The sequence below is a fragment of the Muscardinus avellanarius genome (genome assembly GCF_963383645.1).
Source record: "Muscardinus avellanarius genome assembly, chromosome: 5".
In the NCBI taxonomy this organism is placed as follows: Eukaryota; Metazoa; Chordata; class Mammalia; order Rodentia; family Gliridae; genus Muscardinus; species Muscardinus avellanarius.
Genome location: NC_137790.1, coordinates 39791816 through 39812355, shown reverse-complemented (window position 1 = coordinate 39812355; position 20540 = coordinate 39791816). Strand labels below are relative to the sequence as shown.

General features: G+C 35.1%; 1 protein-coding gene across 7 annotated transcripts in view; it reads right to left on the bottom strand.

The window, feature by feature from the left end:
* CADM2 (cell adhesion molecule 2) overlaps positions 1 to 20540 on the bottom strand; it is a gene marked incomplete at both ends in the record, with an annotated part of 1088291 nt that overhangs the window by 360013 nt on the left and 707738 nt on the right. The gene's annotated exons all lie outside the window — the stretch shown is intronic.

Below are 20540 nucleotides of genomic sequence, written 5' to 3'. Positions count from 1 at the left end.
CTCTAATAATTTCAAAGATATCTAAGCATCTCGGATAAAATGGATAAATTTCTGAGCTGAGGTAAGATGCAGGTGAAGATGATCTTCTCAACCTCCTTCATTCTTCTGGGTTTTTTGCTTGTTTTTTTTTTTTTTCAAAGTCTCTAATAGATTTTTATTTATTTTTTTAATTTATTTTATTGAAAGTAAATGTTATACATTTAATCTGTATTTGGTGCCCTCTCCCCCACCTCGTTTCCCTTCCCCCCTCCCGATACTTAATACCCAGACTAACCTTGCTACATTCGTACTTTTACACTTATTTGGAAATAGCTGCTCATCAATCAAGTTCAACCTCCTTCCTCTCTTAGTTTTCCATTCAAACTTTGCTGAGATTTCCCTTCCATTATCTGGAGTCCCTCTGGTATCCCCACTGCTCACTCGTTTGGACATATTAGAGGAAACATATGTCCCTTCTTTTTCTGTGTTTGGCTGATCTCACTTAACATAATGCTTTCCAGCCCTTTCCATCTTCTTACAAATGACGTGATTTTGTTCTTCTTTATAGCTGAATAGAATTCCATTGTGTGTATTTCCCATAATTTTGCAAACCATTCATCTGTTGATGGAGGCCTAGGTTGTTTCCAAATTTTGGCTATTACAAATTGTGCTGCTATGAACATAGGTATGCATATGTTGCTGTAGTTCTCTGTTTTCATCCCCTTTGGAAAAATACCCAGGAGTGGTAGAGCTGGATCGTATGGTGGATCTATTCTCAGTTTTCTAAGGAATATCCACACAGATCTCCATAGTGGCTGAACTAGTTTGCACTTCCACCAACAATGTAAAAGAGTTCCTCTTTCCCCACATCCTCGCCAACATTTATTATTGTTTGATTTCTTTATGCTTGCCAATCTGACTGGGGTTAGATGGAATCTCAGTGTAGTTTTGATTTGCATCTCCCTGATGGCTAATGATGAAGAACATCTTTCATGAATGTATTGGCTATTTGTACCTTTTCAGACCAGTGGTGTGAGAGGCATATTGAAGTCTCCCAGAATTATTGCATTTGGGTCTATTTGAAATCTGAAGTCCTGAAGGGTATGTTTTACAAACGTGGTTACATTCACATTTGGAGCATAAACGTTTACTATCATTATATCATCATGTGTATTGTTCCTTTTAATAAAAGGAAGTGCCCTGATTTGTCTCTTCTGATGTGTCTTAGTTTAAAGTCTGTTTTGTTGGATATCAGGATTGCTACCCCTGCCCTTTTTTGTTCTCCAGTAGCATGGTATATCTTTTTCCATCCTTTCACTTTCAGTCTGTGAGTGTCTTTGGCTGTTAGGTGAGTTTCTTGCAAACAGCATATATTTGGGTTATGTTTTTTGATCCACCTTGCCAATCTGTGTCTTTTGATTGGTGAGTTAAGTCCTCTGACGTTAAGAGTTATTATTGAAATATGATTTTTGTTTTCTGTCATTTTGTGTTCTGTCATCTGTTTGGTAGTTTTTTCTTTCTTCCTTACTTAGAAGTCCCTCTGATCACTTTCCTCTCTTCTCTGGTTCTGAAGTCTGCTTCTTTTTTCTTCTTTATGGTTTATTTCTTTAAGTATTTTCTCTAGTGTTGGCTTTGAATTCATAAATTTTTTGAGATTTTGTTTATCCTGAAATACTTTTATTTCACCGTCGACTTTGAATAGTAATTCTGCTGGATAAAGCAACTTTGGTTGGAAGTTATTTTCTTCCAATGTCTGGATCATATGTGCACATATGCTACCTGCCTATTAGCCAAACAGAATTAAAGCTTTCTATTGAGGTCTGCATGGAAAGTAGAAGAGATGATCATTAGAGCTCTCAAACGTACATTTCTATGATTTGAGGCTAATTGATTTTCGGAGGAATTTAAGCCTTTCTATTATAAAGGATAAGGACTCCATGGAGGTAATGGGCTGCGTTTCAATATTTAGACATTGAGTCCTGATACAACAGACTCTATCAGTGGGAATCAGGAAGACATCAAGGTGAGGTATCTGCTGTGGTGTCAATAGTCATGAGTGGCCCAGCATGTGCACTGGCTACCTCACTGCAGATGCATGCCAAAATCCAAGAGATACCACAGTGTCTTATAAAAAGGACAGTCTCTCAAATTAGGGCATAGATACTGGAAACCTGATAATATTTTAAATATACAGGATTTTATTTGTCCAATGAAAAAATTTTCCAGCTCAAGCCACACACATTTTCTACTCTCCCTTCTAGCTCCTAACCCTAGCCCCCACATATACAAGAAGAAGATTAGACATTTTTAAAAGTTCTTTCACCTCTAAAACTGTATGATAAAGTTTAGTTAATATTTTGGCCACAAAGGTACATACTCTGTGATTAATGATCAATATCTGTGAGATGAACAATTTTCCCCAACATTTCATATGAAATCCTTTGCTAACTTGTCCTACAGAAGCAATAAGTGTGTCTGTTCATCTTCTTCATCCCCACTAAGAAAAAATATTACTAAAAATTACTTCACACTAATTATTAGAAAAGAGGTATAAAACATACAATTTCATCTAGGTGTTGCAGGTATTTGCATGAAAAGAGATTGAATACAGTAGCATAGGCCTGTAGTCACTTGGTCTCTAAAAATCAATTCCTAATCCATTCAATTAACACATTGTAATATTATTAAGATCCACTACCTTTTTATATTTAAAATCTTCATTAATATGAAATGTTGAAAGCCAGGCATGATGGTGCATGCTTGTAATCCCAGTGCTTGGGAGGCTGAGACAGGAGGATCGCACAGGTTCTAAGCCAGCCTCAGCTACCTAGTGAGGCTCTCAGGAACTTAGTGAACCCTCTTTCCAACTAAAGTATAAAATAGGTCTGGGAGTATAGCCAGGAGGAAGAAAAGCCCTTAGGTTTTATCCCCAGTACCACAAATAAAATAAAATAAATAAAATAAAATGAGGTAAAATAAAATAAAATGATATGTTGAACACTTTCCAAAGAAGGTAAAATATTTATATCTAAAATTAAGCATAGATTTTTTATGGCTAGGAAAATCTTGTGATGCAGAGACCTGAATAAATTCCTGAAATTCTATAAAATTTTACTTAAGTTTATATATCTTTGGGTATAAGAGCTAAATATAATCTTTAAAATGGAAACATGTAAACCTTCAGATTTGTATAATTCCCTAAATTATTATGAGTACCAGATTTGTTACATTTTATTTGCCTGAGAGTATGAAAGAAAAACAGGCATGCAATGGTTTCGCTTTATTTTAGTAATAGAGTTAATAGTGATATAAATTACATTAATCAAATGGTAGCAATTATTTAGTAATATGCAAGTAAAATTGGCAGGCTATATATTTGTGATTTTTCTACATTCAGTGCAAAAATTAAGAATAGCTTAAATAAAGGCAAATCAAACCCCAAACCCAATTATTTACCATAGCATGAAGGGTAAACTTCTTTTCATAAACAAAGATTCAATATTTAAATATGAAAAACTTGAGCATCCCTTATGATACTCATAAATTTCATTCACATGGAAGACAGGGCAGTAGAGCTGCTTTTCACCAGTAAGGCTATTAATGTAGTTAGATAGATTTTATGATCAACTTCAGTGGTGAATCAATACAAATCATTAATGGAATACTATTAAAAATCCTGGTAGTACCATACTTGGACATATTTACTGCTGATAAACCATGAGATCTATGTTCATCACAAACAAATTCATGATTTTGCCTTTGTTTATGTAAATGATCTCATTTTAATATTTCAAAAAAAACTGGAAGTCATAGCAAGGAAGCTAAATTAAATATAAAAGAATAAACCCCTCTAGAGCCCAAATATTTTAAAGTGATTTTTCTTCTCTGCCTTATTTATATTCCTAGGGACTTCTTTACAAGATACCTTAGAGATTTTAGTAAATTTCTACTTATCCAATTGTAGCATAGTTCAAATTTAAAGCCTATTATTTGATTCTTTGGATAATAAGACTATCAAGCAAAAATAATTTTGTTAAGCCTATGTGAACCCAAAACACATTGGACCATCAAAATATAAAACTACCAACTTCATTATAGTCATTAAAGAACATAGCTACATTTTATAAAGTGTTTACTCATTAATTATGCTTTTGTGTATCATTTAAATGCATGCCTATCTAATTTTAATAAGGGTAAAAACTCTCAAAATTCAGGATGTCTTCTTCAAATTAGTTACTTGTGAACCACCAAATTTTTATTAAGGAAATAATATTTGTCTTAGGTATTTCAGGCTGCCATATAATTAGAAAAAAGATCATAAAACTTTAAAATAACTTTTTAAATTTTTATACTTTTTATTTTATTTTTAAATTTTTATTAGTGCATTGTATTCATACATCTTAATGAGATGCAAGATGGTAGAGACATACATGCACACATCACCCAATTAGCCCTTACCCACTTCCCACACCATTTCCTCCCCCTCCCTCCTCATGTTTAGCTTAGTGATTGACATTAATATGTTTGTTAAAGTAAATTATATGCACTAGAGAATTTCCCTCTCGCCCCCAATCCCCTCAGTTAGGTCACCTATTTGCTCATCTATAGAATCTCCTTCTTTGTCTAGAGTTCCTCCTATGACCCATTTTCTACCTAGCTTTCACATATTAGGGAGAGCATCCAATTTCTTATATTTTGTGACTAAACATATATATATATATATATATGTGTGTGTTTGTGTGTGTGTGTGTGTGTGTGTGTGTGTATAAATATATATACATATATATAATCATTTTCAAAACAATCATTTTAGAGATCAGTATGGATGTTATTCATAAGACTAGGAATGGAATCATCACACTCAGCTATGCTACTTCTCGTTATGTTTCCAAAATAATTGAAGTCAGAACACTAGAATAATGGAAGCATATCCATGTTTATAGCAGTACAATGCTATGTGTCCTTCAACCGATGAACGGATAACAGAAATGTGGTATATGCCAACAATGGAATTATTTATCCATCAAGAAGACCAAAATTGAATAATTTTCAGGAAAATGGATGGAACTAGATAATATTATGCTAAGTGAGATTGAGCAATCTCAGAAAATAAAAGGCTGCATGATTTAGTAGTATGTGGAAGCTAAAAAGAAAACAGAAAACATAAAGGACTTCAGAAAAACTGGGAGTGAGATGAGTAGAATAGAGGATATGAATGATGAGGAGGGGAGGAACAGAAGAAGTATTGACAAAGGAGATGTTTTAAATAAATCTATGGCAATATTTGAAGGCACTGCTACCAATCTTACTAACAAGTACTGGGGACAAAAGGAGAGGGGAAGAGGGAGGTGTGGGGAAGTAATGCATCAAGTGTTGTGTGCATGTGCTTAGATCATTTTGAAACTCACTATGATATATAATTATGGTATACTAATAAAAGCTAAAATATAAAATCACTGAGATAAAGAACTCTACAATATTTATAGTTGTTGCATTTCTCTTCAATTTGTTGTAGGTTATAAGAAAATTTTGCATGCCTTATCTTTTTTTCCACCCTCATCTTGCCCTAGACTTCCATTCTTTTTGGGCAAAGGTGTCTTCCACTGTCATGATTCATATTCTGCTACTGTGTACCTTTGCACTCTGCTCCAAATGTCTTCCTTTGTTCATCTCCCCTCCATCCTTCTATTCATTTCTCAAACATCACATCTTCAGAGTATCTTTCCTTGACCTTTAAGACTATGTAGATATTCCTATTGGAGATATCTTTTCTCACTCTTCCTACAGATGCATTTTACATTTAAATTCATTTACAAGTTCTGTGTGTATTTACATTTCCTTGGTGCACTTTTGCTTACATACTATGTTGCTATCAATACCTGTCTGGTTACTAAAACATACTTTTCCCAAGACCAAGAATCATTTCTGGTTTTGTGGACTGCTAAATTTCAAGCTTACCAGAGTACCTACCTTGTACTAGAAGATCATTAAGCCCATAATGGTTTTGAGAACTATAAAATAGTGAATTATTCTCAAATATAAGCTGTTGGCATGACTTGGATGGGAAACATCCCAGGATATTTTCATTTATAGGTTTTCTAGGTCATCTTTCATGACAATCTTAATACTTAAAATAGAGTACTCAGTGCCTGTGATTTAGCAATATGGTAACTTAAAGTAAGATATAAACTATATTTTTTACTTCTTTGTTTTTTTTATGGGTGCAATTAGTCATACATCCATTAAGATATATGACTGCATCTCTCTTCCTTTTTCTTTTATCCCTTGCTCCCACCCTTCTGCATTTTCTCCCTCTTTCCTTCCATTTATCCCTTGCTTCCTGTAAACAGCATAAGTAAAGGCCTTGTAGAGAGAGCAGTACTATCCATATCATTCAAGACTTCTGTTGAGATTTGTGTTTTTAGGAATTTTCTTTTCATACATAATAGAAAAGATTATTTTAGCTTTTGAGGAAGTACTTTTCCCACAGCACTGTCTCTTCTCAGTAATCTAGATAAATTGCCAAACTAGCACATTTTAACCTTGGTGGATTTATCTATGAGAACACTCACATAAACTTGAAATTAGTATGCCCCTGAAGACTTCTCTATTTTTACTCTTAATCAGACCTTTAGGTAGATAGGCAGTGTCTTAGAACTGAACAGACAGAATTTGCAAGCTGAACAATCAACATTGGCTCAGGGAGTGCATTCACTTACATTTGCAAGAGAAATTGTGACTCAGTGACAGTGAGGTTTTCACTTGTATGCTATTGGTAACCTTCTGTCCCTATATACAGATAGAGGTTTTTCTTGGTAATGGGGCTTGTTTGTGGAGCACTTATCCCGTGATGCAGTTTCTCAGCTCTTGGGTCAGGAGACAGACAATTTACATCCATTTACTTGACATTTTTTTATAGTTAAAGGCCACCGGTTTAGTCCCAGAAAGCCTGACCTGACCCTACCATAGTTTGATAAAAAGGCAGGCATGAAACACTTAGCACACTTCTCATATACAGTCAGGAGAAAAACAATACAAACAAGGTACTAGAACACCATATTCACTCAATTTGCTTTTGCAGGCTTTTAAGCTGCAATTAGTTCTTTCTTGCTAAATATAATCCAATTTATATGATTAATTTAAAAAGAAAAACCCTACTTTCTTTAAATAATCTATCATTAATGTTGAGTGACTATTATATATATATATATATAACCATTTCTGTTAACACGTCAGAAAAGGAGAAAAATTTTATAACCTTTGCATGTTTATGTTATGATTTCAGATAGTTTAAAAATCAAATGAATTAGGGATAAATGATTAAAAAGAAAAACACTTATTTTTCTTTCAGTCCTGAGAATTACCCCGGGCCTTATACATGCTAGATAGCTCAAGATGAAGTAAGGGATATTTGGCTCTTGGGAAAATTCAATTAAACAGTTTCTGGCTTTCTATACTTAATAATACCACACTATCATTCCTTGGGTACAATGATAAGAACAAAGTGGGAACCCTTAATTTTAACTGTTTGGGGACCATCAGCTATAGTCACTGCTGGATTAAGAGTAGCAATTGTCCTAATGCAGGCTCAGTGGCTAACCTGACCACCTCAGTGACAGGAGTCACCAATAACATTGGAAATTTTAGAGATGAAAAAATCTTTAGACTCATTGGCACACATGGTCTTAAATCATAGGCTAGCTCAAAATTATCTAATATCAAATTAAGGAGGAATTTGTGCCATTGCCAATACTTTCTATTGTATATATTCAACTCCTTAGGAAATGTTGGAGTGTTCTACCAGTGAACTATACCCCAACACAGAATATAACAATATTTGATTAATAAAAATTAATAGAAATACAAAGTGTAGTTTTTCTAGTAGTTAACATCTTTTTAAGAAATATTATTATTTAAATAACTAAAAATAAGAGATTTATTTTGGTCAGGCTACTATTAATATTCTCACCCAGGAGTCTTTAGCACATATCACTAAGAAAATCTACATGTAAATTTTAAAATCATGGAGATTTTTTTATCTGTTTATTTTTCTCTGGGCTTATTTTTAGTCAACTCTATGATATTTCCAATGTGTTTTCCTATACTTCTTTTTTTGCTTTGCTTTAATCAGTCAAAAAATGTTTATTAAACACTCTTAATCTACGATGGACACTAGGTTCTCTGGATACTGTAGTGAACAAAAGAGACATAACTGATCCACTCTTGAATTTTCCTTCCCAGATGAGAATATCTTTGAATTAGGAATGATGAGTAAATACAGATATATGATCATGTTAGGTAGTGTTAAGGACTGAAAATCAAAATATCGGGGATAGATTTTAATGGATGATCATAATTAAGAATGATCAAAAATGAATATATTAGGAGTCAAAATGTAATCAGAGCTATTAATAAACTGAGAGTCATCCATATGTACAAGTTCAGGAAAACTCTGAAGGTACAGACAACTGAAAGTGTATAGGGCCTGAAGGAAAAGGTTCATTTGATGCTTTCAGGAAACAGAAAGGCCAATGTGGCTGGTATAGCATTAAGAGAGGAAAAGGGAAGATAGTGCAGCCTCACTGGCTTAAAGACCATGAGATGCAGGGGAAGGTGACCCAGGTTTAAGGTGCCCTGTTTTACTTCTCACTTCAGCCACTTGCCAGATGCCACTTTGAAATATGAATAGCTGCCTTGAAAACAGAAGAGCAGGGTTCAATCATAAAGAAGTGATAACTAAATTAATACACCCTTTAGAAAATAAGCTTACTGCTCAACTATAAAGCTCAAGCAATGAGAATTATTAGAGAAAGAAGTATAACACAGCTCACTGTTCTACCCCACCCTCCCATTCTGGGATACACAGGCTTTGAAACCAAGCACCAAATATTTATAATTTCAATGGGTCTTTGGAATAAAGTCTATAGAGATCATCTGTGTTGCTCCAAGTGATGATATGTTTATTGAAAGTGTGGAGAAGGAAAACACACACACACACACACACACACACACACACACACACACACACTTTAGCAAAAATGCTGAAGCTTCTTCCTTCTATGGGAGGAGCCTTATTCAGCTCCAAGAACCGGTGGTCTTCTTTTCAACAGAGTACTTTAATGGCCACTTTGGCTATTAATGACCAAATCTTCTAGATAGTTATTCTAAATGGGGCTATTTTGGCAAAAAAATCACAGAAAGGCTCTGCCACCAACAAATCATACTTTGAATTTTCTTTGGCAGGCAAAAGAGGGGGAGAGGTGATCAGTGCATGGGCTTAAGGGCATAACCAGAGTGTAAAGAAAGAACAGGGTCTATAATAAAAGGACTGTTGTTCACTCACCCCAGTGTTGCGCTACAAACAGCAACTATCTCCAAGTCTCTGCTCTCTTGATAATGAGCCCCTCATTTCCCTTCATATCGTGAATCTGGGCCTTGGAATTAAACTCTCACAACTTGAGATCACAAATGGCCATCACACTGAACTCTGAACTCTCCTTTATGTTAATGTTTCAAATTTAGCTTTCACTTGCTTTTTTGTGCAAATGCTAAGAAACTGAATTTGAGTGGCTTGGATCAGAGCTGAATTTCAAAGGGAAGAGAAAGTCCTTGAGAATGGAATGCAGCAAGCAGGAATGATCGGCCAGTGGAATGTCACGAGCAGGAAAGGCAAAGACTCGAAAATTAATGCTTCATGAACACTGGGTCAGAGAGACTCAGAATGAGGGCTATGTTTGGGATAGTGGAGAAAGAAAAAAGCAAAAGCATTGCAGGCAGGCATATTTCCTACTTGTAAAGATAATAAAAGAATATAGAAGTTACTCTATGATTCATTGCTACTTAGTTATCCTCTCCTGAACAACAAAACAATACAGCTTCACATTTAATTAGAAAAATAATTCATTCATGAACAGGAATAGAGAAAGCATATAAACAGTATTGCTCATTTTTTTGTACACTATCCACTGGGGCCAGATTTTTAGGCTCTAAATCCTCTCCACTGGGACTGAAAGTAAGTTAGTAACATAAAATTAGAATCAGGGAATGTTTACACTGGAAGAGGCCTTGGAGAACACTGAATCCAATTCTTTCATTTTACAGATGAGGAAACTGAAACCCAAGGAGAGAAATTGAGTTCAGTGAGACACTAGTTCAGTTAGGAGTCTAGCTGAGAAGAGAACCTAGGATTCTTCTGTCTCATAGCAGCATTTCTATTACACTCTGCTACTGATACTTCCTAATAAAGGTATAATCATAGACCCAAATAAAAACAATCAGAAAAATAGGTAAGAAAGAAAAAATAATGCATATATTTTTAAAAAGTGTTTTAGTTGCTATATGTGAAATGCTGTGTTCTATTTCAGGTGCCTTTTTTATTCCATTTTCTTTTTATTGGTTTTATTTATATTTTCCCTAGGCTTAGAGATATAATAGGAATGAAAGAAAGAAAGAAGTCCTACCCTTTTATACTATTATATCTGCCTTTCTGCCCTACTGTTGATTATATACCTTTATTGTTGTTTGAAAATACTCTAAAACACTTGGTCATTTGCAATGTAGTGAGATTCTTCCACCCCCCCACACACACTTATCACTCTTAGTTCTGTAAGAATCATGAATGTTTTTTAACTGACCATTGCTCAGATCTCAAGAATACAACTAAAATTATGTTAATTGAGAAATTAAGTCTATGCACTATCGCTGTCTCTTCTTTATGCTCAATACCTTCCCAATACCACTTACAAAAGATCTTTAACCGGTTTTCTGCTATTTTCATTGAGTGAAATGCATCAAGCATTTTTCACGGGTGCCAGTTTAACTTCTTTATGATGTCACAGATAATTGTTTTGGCCTCAGGGAAAGAATGTGCTTTCTGCTACAAATGATGGCTGCAGAGCCATCTAAGTAAAAAATGAACTAGACATGAAGTCTTAGATTTCTTTATCTTATCAATTATTGAAGAAATAAACTTTCTTTTGCACAAGGAGAATACTAAAAATGTCAAGATAAAATGATAGGAATTGAAGTTGAGGGTGGGAACAAGTACAGTAAACAAGTCTGAAGGCCGTAAGCTCCTTAATGAACGAGATGGGAAATGTGTTAACCACTTTTACATTTTATCAGATCAAATTATTTCTGCTTTTAAAACTATAAAAGGAAAAATTGAATTTTATAGTTTTAAAAGGGAGGAAATTGAGTCAAGTCTATCACCTATGAAATCCACATTTATGTGTTTCTAGAGAAATAAATGTATTTGACTATTAAAACAATGTGAATAACCAGAAGCATTGCACAGAATCAAGAGTATGAAAATCACATGTCAGATTCATTTTATACTCAACTAGATGAATTATAAACCACCTAAATTATTTTAAAAAGGTAACAATCTATTTTTAAATAGTAGATTTATTTAAGTTTTTTGTTTTGTTTCATTTTTCTTTCTTTTGTTTTTTGCTTGAGCACACTAGAAAAGCACGATTATTCTTTTTCATTCTTAGGGCAGATAATGGTAAAGCTAGGGGCTTGACATACTTGTTATTTTCTGATATTTTTGTTAATCAGAAGAAGAAAAAGAAAAAAAACAAATATTTGATATCTAATTTTATAAGTACTTTGCTTATACCAAAATTTGTTAAAGGTCTAGCATGGACTAACATTGCTTACATATAGTTAAATTAAAATAACCTTGAGATATGGAGAAATAGATTAAAAGAGTTTACCTTTATTAAGCAATAATAATTTACCAATGCGCTGGGTTTATCTCTTATCTTAATAATGTTATTTAACTCTCACTACCTTTCTGTGAGAAAGGGAATATTAGGAATCTCATTTTATGGTTGAGGAAACCAAGATTCAAAGGGTTAAACTTAAGGTTTACACAGGTCTGACATGATAAATTCCTTTTCTTTCACCTCCTTTCTGCCTGTGGTTAGTAGATTTAAAGCCTTTGAGGTGCGATTAGAAAAATAGCATGGTCACTTTGCCCCACTGAGAGAAAATTCTAAGAGAGAAATCTTAGATCACAATTTCACTCCATTCTTTCTAGAATTATCGTAGATGAAGTCTCTAGTCATGCAAAAAGTGTTTTTCAGTCAAAAAAGGGGATTCATTACTTGTTTTATTTTGACCTTTACTAACTGATATGATAACCACTACCTACTATTGGCAACTGAGCACTTGAAATGTAGCTAGTCTGAATTGAATGTACTCTAAGTAGAAAATATATACTGGGTTTTAAAGATTTGTAGTGAAAAAATTAAAAATGTCGATATTTCACACAATGATTTCAGGTAGGGATGGTCACATTTGGATGCATTTAAGTTAAATATATTATTAAAATAGATTTTGCCTTAATATATTTCTTAAAATGTATTTACTAATGTGTGGTTCTATTTCTATCATATAATGCTGACTTAAAATTCCTTTTTCCATGGCATTTGCTTTTAGGAGAGATTTATTAGCTCTACTTCTTGTCTGTTCCTATATAATTATTTTCTGAAGAAACTGGAGATGTAGACTAGATTCTTCTGATATTAAGAATATGTGTAGTCTTACTTCTCCTTCATGTTGTTTACTTACTATAATTAGAAATAAAAGTTTCAAAATAATTTAATTTTTTTGTATTTTAGTTTAGAATGATAATGGGAGGGCAATATGAACCTGCATTAACCCTTTAATCATTGACACTATGCTAAAAGCTCTGCCCCATAATATGGCACCTTTGATTTAACAGGAAGGCCAACTTTATGCCCTTTTATACCTCCTGACTGCCCCCAGATCATCCCTGAAGCTGAGCATAGAACCCAGGAAGTTTAATGAATCTGTGATCATTATCCTTTTGCCCCTCTGACAACCCTCAAGGGACAGGTAGACTGCCCTTAACCTAGAGCAAAAGAAAGTCACAAAGAGTCACCAAGAAGAATCCATCTTAACAAACTGGCCATCCCAAGTTCCTCCCATTTTATGATCATTAAATCCTACCTTTTGTCCTCCAACCATTCTTCTGCAAGACTGTCCATAAAAAGATTTATCTTGGGTCTCTGGCTCTTCATTTCTGAAGTTCTGCAGGTCATTTACTATATTAATGATTTTCTCTAGTTAATCTTTCTTTGATTATAAGAGATCACAGTCATGATCTTTGTGATAGTTGAGGAAAATATACTATATTTTTTTCTCCTGTAAACCAGATGCAGATAGACAAACAAAGATACAGGTATAAATGTACAGATAAAGATAAAGATATATAGTGAAGAACAGAACTATATGAGTTCCTCAGGTTGCTGTAAAATAGAACAATGTACCTAGGCAGCAGGTCTAAATTTGATAAGAGATCTTGGAGGCTGCATATCATGGATCTAGGGCATCATCACAGATGTAATAACTCAGGTGGTAGCAATTTAACACTGAGTATTAACACAGAGATACTTAACATTGAATATGTGAAATATGTTTTGATTTGTTACCTCAAAAGGGTTATGAAAACAAAAGCTTTTTTTATCATTAGTCATGGATTAGAATACCATCCTGATGCTTATTTGAGAAGATTGGGATGAAGTAGAAAAACAAAGGAAGGATCTTTTTTATGGCTAACAAGAAGAGAGATGCAAATCAAAACTACCTTGAGATTTCATCTCACTTTCACTTCAACTAGAATTGCTATCATTCAAAACACAAACAACAACAAATGTTGAAGAGGATGTAGAGAAGTGAGAACTTTAATACATTGTTGGTGAGATTGTAAATTAGTACAACCACTTGGGAAAACAGTGTGGAGGATCTTCAGAAGAATGGGAATGAACTTACCATTTGATACAGCAGTACCATTTCTGGTTACCTACCCAAAAGAAAGGAAACCAAACTACCAAACTAATGCATGCCTAACTATATTCATAGCTGCACAATTCACCATTGCCAAACTATGGAACCAGCCAAGATGTCCATCAACAGATGAATAGAGTACAAAACTATGGGATATGTACAGAAAGAAATTTTACTCAGAAATATAGAAAAACACAATTATGCCATTTACAGGGAAATGGATGGAACTGGGGAATGTTATGCCAAGTGAGATTACTCAATCACAAAAAGAAATTAGATTCTCTCCCTAATATGCAAACGTTAAGGGGAAAATGGGTCATAGGAGGAACTCTTGATTAAGGAGATGCTATAGATGAGCAAATAAGGTGGCCTAAGTGAGAAGATGGGAAGGGAGAAAGAGGTAAATTCTCTAGTGCACATGATATACTTTAACAAACATATCAATGTCAATCACTAAGCCAAACATGAGAAAGAGGGAGGGGGAGTTAAGGGGGCTGGAATTTGATCAGGAATAATTGGGTGATGTATGCATGCATGCCTCCACCATCTTGCACATTAAGATGCATGATTATAAAGCACCAATAGAATAAAATTAAATATGTAGTAAAAAGCAGAGAAGATAGGTACAATGTTACCTGAAGTTTGAAGTGAAATATATTAGCACTGCCTTTGAAACAATTAGAAATGATTAACAGAAAGACAAAGAATATTTTTTTTTCAAAGACACAAAAACTTTAGTAAAAAGAATGAATTCAATTGACAAAAGGGTACTCCTATTTCCATTAGCAACTATTGGTGGTAAAATAATGGGGTAGTACAGCTTAGAATCTAATGTTAAATTTCTGCCATTCACTTTCATCTGAAAGAAGCAAGCTAAAACCACAATTAACTGTTATTAGAAATCTACTTTAAATAGCAACTAACTTCCAGTGCATAACAAAACACCAACAGAGAATGAAAGCAAGCTCAAACCCATTTTCTGTAGGACAATGATGATTCCATCCCAAGTTATTACAATATTCAACATATTTCCAGAATTATAAAAAATAGAATTTATTTTAAAAATGTAGAGTTAAGGTAAAATGTACTTAAATGTTTTAGAAATCATTTCATGTGTGATATATTGATTTTTTAAACCATTACTGAGAATGTACAATGAGTCACATGTAACCAAACAGTTTTCAAACAGAAATCAGTAATAACAGCTCTTGGTTCATTTTGTTATTCACATATATTGAATAAGGTCCTGCTACTTTCTAGACTTCCTTATAGTAATGAGAATTTGGCAGTAAACAAAATAGATGAAAGTCCTTTGTCTCACAGAGCTTACATACTGGTTGGTGCATAGAAAACCAAATAAAGTTCATAAGTTAAAGATATGATAGCAATAAATGCCATTGAGAAATATAAATATAAAAAGGGGGCTAGGGATTTTAATGGAAGGAAGGATGCTTGAAATTGCAGGGAAAAAACACTGAAAAGGAAAGGCATCATGGTGGGATACTAGAAGTCAAGGTGATAGATACAAAGAACATCCCTCTAGCTTTTACTTTCCTGAGATAAGAAGGTAACAAATAGATAATAGAGAAAGGATAATAAAGAAAGGAAATAATCATGTATAGCAAATTTAAAGGATTGGCCTGCTTTTGCTATTCAGTAAGACTAGGTTGTAGGAGAAATAATGAAAGTATCTGAGAGATTCACTGCAGGCTATTATAAAGACATCAGGATAGTTGCCTAGGAAAATAACTTGAGTTGGAGTGATCTGGTGTACACAAATGTAGGTAGACCCAACAAGAATTCCAATGATGGGTGTGAGGTAGAAAGTACTTGAGAGAGAATCTTAAGGATGTTCTCTAGGTTTTTATTTAGTTTTGTTGTTTGTTAGTTTTGTCCAAAGAAACTGAAAAATATGGAATAGACACAATCTAAAATATGGAAGGATATAATATAAATATACTTTGGGGCTAAAAAGGAAAGAATTTCAGACACATTCATTGAAAAATGCCTTTAGACTTAGAGAAGGAAATTGGTGGTTAACCCTGAGTCTGAAGTTCACAGCAGAAGTTCAATCTCTAGAGAGGACTTTTAAATAATCAACTTGTGGATAATACTTAACAATCTGAAATTGAACAGTATCACCAACAAAAGAAAGTTGATAGACCAAAGATCAGTGTTTATCTAGATTTGGGGAAGTTAGAAAGGAACAGCCTAAAGAGAATGTGGATTAGCATCTCAGGAGAATGGAGGAAAAGTCAAAAACATGGACTTCTGGCAGATCAATGAATCAAATGTTTTCAGTAAAATGACCTGCATAATTAGGAAGTTGATATTGTTTGAAGGTGTCTCTCAGAGTTCCTATCATGAAAGACTAGTTATCAATTTTATATATTGATGGTATTCGGAAGTGGGGCCTGTGGGAGACAATTAGTGACTATCTAAAAAGGGAGAGAATAGAGCTCAAATACTACTTCTTTGGACAAAAGCCTCACACCTTGCATAGCAATCTCTATCATCCATAACTGTTAGGAGTTTAATGTTTTTATTTAAAATCACCAAGTCTATAAACTTTTGTTGTAACAGCAGAAAGTGGACTGAGGCAAAAGCAAAGGAATATATATATATATATATATATATATATATATATATATATATATAATCAGATAACTCCATCAACTTTGTTATAACCTGTTGGGCAGAGAGTGGGTGGTAGCTACAAATGAAGGAAATTTAATTTTGTTTTGGGGTGGTTGTTTTAAGAGAGAGCAATAATAACAGCATAGTTATATACAAATAAGAAAGATCCAGTGGTATTATATGTATACATAAATGTTTCCTAAGGAGCTCATTTATAAATATTCAGGATTGATATAGTTAAGTCATGAGTGTGATAAGCTCAGCAGTGGATAAATCCACTGTAACATATTTATATGGTTGGGAGGGCCTGAGCCTCTGGCTACAGAAAGTTGGTCTGTGGGTCTGGGGCCTTGGAGATTATTAATGTCTATGTCTGTCTGTCTGTCTGTCTGTCTGTCTGTCTGTCTCTGTCTCTCTGTCTCTGTCTCTCTCTCTCTCTCTCTCTCTCTCTCCCTCCCTCCCTCCCTTCCTCCTCCCCCCCTCTCTCTTTCTTGCTTTCATCCTCCAAGTTGTCAGAAACAAAGCCTTGTGCTTCCCATCTCTCTACTTCCCATTCCATGCTCTAAAATACAGGATCCCCGGAGCCTGCCGAGGGGTTAGGCCGGTGCTGGGGCCAGTGAGGCCGGCATCGGAGCCTGCCGTGAGGCATTACCAGTGTTGGGGCCTCCGGGGCCGGGATCAGAGCCTGCCGAGGGGTTAGGCTGGTGCTGGGGCCAGCGAGGCCGGCATCGGAGCCTGCCTTGAGGAATGACCAGTGCTGGGGCCTCCGAGGCCGGGATCGGAGCCTGCCGAGGGGTTAGGCTGGTGCTGGGGCCAACGAGGCCGGCATTGGAGCCTGCCATGAGGCTAGGCCGGTGCTGGGGCCTCCGAGGCCGGGATTGGAATCCTGCCAAGGGGTTAGACTGGTGCAGGGGCCAATGGCCAGCATCGGAGCCTGGCATGAGGCAAGTTCACTCCTGCGGCCTCCAAGGCCGGAACCAAAGCCAGCTTAGGGGTTAGACCGGTTCAGGGGCCAGCGAGACCAGAACTGGGGCCTCCCATGAGGCAAGGCCGCTGCTTGAGCCAGCGAGGTCTGGATCAGTCCACTGAGTAGCCAGACCACTACTGGGACCATCAAGAGTGGGATTGGTACTTGCAACGCAGCATGCACAGAGAAATATCGCAGAAAATATAAGTCAGATGCTTCTCTTAATCAGCAATAACTAGGAGGAAAAGGGCAACAGGAAGAGGTTGAGCTATAGAAAGGGCCCTATAGTGAAGCAACTAATGTGACCAATCAGAGGGTATGTAATACTGGAGGACGGAGCCTCTTTAAAATGCAGGAGGTACATAAACAAATGTATCAAAGTAAATCACCAAAGAAGTGTGGGATGGAGGGAGGGGGAGGGAATGGGATGGAGGCTGGAGGAGGGCTAATTGGATGATGTGTGCTTGTATATCCTCTCAAGTCTTGTACTCCAATGTGATTGATATATGACTACAATGCACCAATTTAAAAAATAAATTAATTAAAAAAATACAGGATCCCCAACCTCTTATGAACTAAACCATAAGAAAATAAATCTTTCTTCTTCCAAGTTGTATGGTCAAACCTTTTTTGTTATATCTGTGAAAATGCTATCTAATACAAGAGGGGAGTTGAAACATCCTCATGTCGAGATAGAAGGGGCAATGGATAAGACTCTGCAGTAGCCCCAGCAAAGAGAATATGGAGTAGGCAAAGAAATGAATATGATGGTCTTCACAGGTTAGAACCAGTAGCAAGAATAAAGGCAAGAAGTAAAGCAAGTAAAAATAGGAATAAGGTGTAGATCTGCAGAAAGGTTGCAGATGGCATGGTGTGCAAAGTTCAGTTCTGGTTGTTTCTATTTTTTCAGTAAAATAGGAAGCAGAATCATCAGATATGTTGAAGATGAGAAGAAGAGAGAGACATAACATGGTTACCCAAGATAATAAAAATGAAAGCAAACTGGTAATATATCATTGCTAGAAACAATTAAGGCTAGTAGGTCTAAACTTCAATGAACATGTGCTAATTTGCAGCTTTGTTTAACTTTAGTGGAATATGGAGCAAACTTCATAACAGTCTTATTAAGTATATATAATTGCCTTCCTATCAAATAGCTTGCACAACTTACACTATGCCTTCTCTTTCCATGAAATAGGTAATAAGTTTCTGGTTAGGGAAACAACGTAAGTTTAATGTCATTTTTAAAGTTGTGGAGTACAGAAAAGGGAGAATTCAAGGAGGGGAGCAAAAGGACTCTAGGAATGACTGCAATTTTGTTCTTGTGAAGTGAGAGGCGGCTGAATATTCCTGAAATAAAATATAGTCTTGACTTTCACAATATCCATATTTCAGTTGAGAAAACAGGAATAAAATAATCACAATATACCAGGGTAGGTGCTATCTATAGTTGACGTCCAATGGCAATACAAAGGAAGAAGTGTTAACCATTGCTGGGGGAAGTGGGAAGAATTGATGTCAACAAACACTTCCCAGATGGTAAGCTGGTCAGGCAGATTATTTGAAGAATGAAAACAAAATCCTCAGGCAAAGAACACCCTGTACAAATACATGAAAAATATTGTTTTCAGGAGTCCAAAAGTGTTTTCCATGTGTGGGAACAGTGAGAGTGTGGGGTGACTATGTGGAAAAGGTAGGGTGGGAACAGCTGGAGAGCTATTTTAAATTAAGAGGGAGGGTAGTGGCAGAAGATATGCATTTTATGAAAAAATGCTGAACTCAATTTTAGAGATATATTAGGAAGGGAGTGGGAAGAAATACTTAAGCCGAAGAGAGCATTTTAGTGCTTATTAATACCTGGGAGTGGAACAGCAATTGAGAAGATGCAGAAGGATTGAATACCTGACTACCAGAAATATTTTAGAATCATATTTTATTTATTATCAGATTGCTTGCTTTATCCTTTTCTCAGTATACCTAGTACCCAGAAAAATTACTAAAATTTTCATAAATTTTATAACTAAAGTGTTTCGTGATAGCTAATAAGTTTGTAACAGATTCTATATCAAGTTATTCTATGTGATATACTTAGCAATTTCATTTTGAACATATAATGATAGACATTAGGTACACATTTGATCTTGCAGACTTTTAAATGTCCTTAAAGAACTCAAATGTATCAAACACTTTTAATAGAGGTAGAAATAAACAAACAAAAATTGAATAAGTACCTACTTTATATTTAACTAAAAGAGACAAATAACTTATAATAGCATCTTTCTTTCACATAAAGACAGTCGAATATTCCACAAAATTGTGTTTACTATTTCTACTTTCTATCTACTTTCTAGTAAAACTGGCCATGACTATGTTTAGGAAAACTTTAAAATTAGCTCTTAGAATGCCTATAAACCCATTAATATTTCCCTAAGGCTTCAGGATATTTTCTACTTTATTTTGTAAACTTAGTTGAGTTTTTCTTAAATATTAAATTTTAATTTTTTCCTTTGGTTATTTGATCTGATGGTTAGGTATATTTTGGCATTAAGTAGTTTATCTAGAATACCCCCAATAGCTGAAATAAAAAATATTAGAAGAGAAGACTTAGTGAGCAATCTAGAGTTGTGAAGAGAGTGGAGACATTTTGTGTCATGAACTTCTGTAGAAGTCAGCCAACTCCATCTCCTACTCATCCATTGGCTTTCTCAGACCCGAAAATCAGAAAGTAGGTAGGCTCTTTCTACAAGAAATGCACTTGTCTAGAATCTGGCCTAAAGGACATCTTTTTTTGTGTGTGTCATCTACTATGCTGATATGCATTTCAAACAGAAAGCTATTAAATTAATTTAAACTGAAAAGTCCTGCACTATCTGATTCATAACCCCCAGATGAAAAATATTCATAATCAGACAATATTCCCTAGATTTGCAGAAAAAGCTGATCCTCGAACTAATCTGTTGCCAGCCTAGGGAAAGTTCAGAAGCCCACAACCTGCCCAGCATTGTCAGTCCCTCAAGATACTTCCAAAAGAATAGCAACAACAAAAATGAATAAAAATGGTAAAGTTAAAAAAAAAGCAAAGCAACCCCAGGCATCAGTGTTAATTTATTAAATCAGAAACAAAGCTATTTTTTCTGAA